Source organism: Psammomys obesus, unplaced genomic scaffold, assembly GCF_907164565.1.
Source record: "Psammomys obesus unplaced genomic scaffold, mPsaObe1.curated_primary_1811, whole genome shotgun sequence".
NCBI lineage: Eukaryota > Metazoa > Chordata > Mammalia > Rodentia > Muridae > Psammomys > Psammomys obesus.
Genome location: NW_026596125.1, coordinates 11036897 through 11038821, shown reverse-complemented (window position 1 = coordinate 11038821; position 1925 = coordinate 11036897).

Sequence of the window (1925 nt, the reverse complement as noted above, 5' to 3'; positions counted from 1 at the left end):
GAGGCATGCATATAATTTTTCTTTGTAATACTATATCCTATTGCAACAGTGGTTTTATTCTGTTTTGCAAAGCATTAAATAAATAAAAAAATTAAATAAAAATTTTAATTGAATGCTTAAATATTCCTGTGTTTTGTTTGAAAACTGTTTCTTGTGATGAGTTTTTCTTCTAGGACCATCAGCCAAAGGTATAATCTTCCCTTGTAGAGAGTACTACAGGGATCTATTGGGCTAACCTATTGCTGGACATCTGCTTCCTGTCGGGATGTCCTGACAATCTTTAAAGTTTTTTGACAAGATTTAAAAATGAATTTATTATGTTATTCGCTATTGATGCCTAAGAAATGTAAGTCCCAAATTATATTTCTTCTCCTTTCATCAAATCAATATAATCTCAACAATTGGCAACTATAGTCACAGTAGACACCTCTGTGAAACTTTCTGTATGAACTGGCCAATAAAGTTCCCTTCACCAACGTCAGCTGAGCCTTGATTCTCAATATGCTCGATAAGTCAAATCTTAAGAATTGAGAGTTTAGTTTCATGGAAACTAAACCATAACTGGTTGTTAAGATTTTGTTTTACAAGCACAGGCTCTAAGAGCAACAATCAATCATGAAACTGAAAACCTTCTGTAAAGCAAAGGACACCGTCATCAAAACAAAACGACTGCCTACAGATTGGGAAAGGATCTTCACCAACCCTTTATCTGACAGAGGGCTAATATCCAGTATATACAAAGAACTAAAGAAGCTGAAAAGCAGCAAACCAAGTAATCCAATTAAAAAATGGGGAACAGAGCTAAACAGAGAATTCTCGACAGAGGAATATCAAATGGCAGAGAAACACTTAAAGAAATGCTCAACCTCATTAGCCATCAGGGAAATGCAAATCAAAACGACCCTGAGATTTCACCTCACACCCATCAGAATGGCCAAGATCAAAAACTCAAGTGACAACACATGCTGGAGAGGTTGTGGAGAAAGAGGGACCCTCCTCCACTGCTGGAGGGAATGTAAACTGGTACAACCACTCTGGAAATCTATCTGGTGTTTTCTCAGACAATTAGGAGTAGTGCTACCTCAAGACCTAGCTATACCACTCCTAGGTATATACCCAAACTTTGCTCAAGCACACAAAAGGGATACTCAACCATGTTTATAGCAGCTTTATTTGTAATAGCCAGAACCTGGAAACAACCCAGATGTCCATCAACGGAGGAATGGATACAAAAATTGTGGTATTTTTACACAATGGAATACTACTCAGCAATCAAAAAGGAGGAAATATTTGCCTTTCAGGATGGGGATTGAGCATTTTAGTTAGAGTCCTCTTTTTTGCTTAGTTTGTTTAGATGTAGAGATTTTAGTGGGTTTATCCTATGTTGTATGTTTATATGAGTGAGTATATACCATGTGTGTCTTTTTGCTTCTGGGACAACTCACTCAGGATGATACATTCCAGGTCCTACCATTTACCTGCAAATTTCATGATTTCCTTATTTCTAATTGCTGAGTAATATTCCATTGTATAGATGTACCACAGTTTCTGCATCCATTCTTCAGTTGAGGGGCATCTGTGTTGTTTCCAGCTTCTGGCTATTACAAATAAAGTTGCTACAAACATGGTTGAGCAAATGTCCTTTTTGTGTACTTGAGCCTCTTTTGGGTATATGCCTAGGAGTGGTATGGCTGGATCTTGGGGAAGCGCTATTCCTAGTTGTCTGAGAAAGCGCCAGATTGATTTCCAGACAGGAAACAACCTAGGAACCTGCTACAGAGGGCCTCTGAAAGCCAGAAGAAGAAAACAAGAAACAACCTAGGAACCTGCCACAGAGGGCCTCTGAAAGCCTCTGCCCTGCAGACTATCAAAGCAGATGCTGAGCCTGATGGCCAACTGTTGGGCCGAGTGAATGGAATTTTATG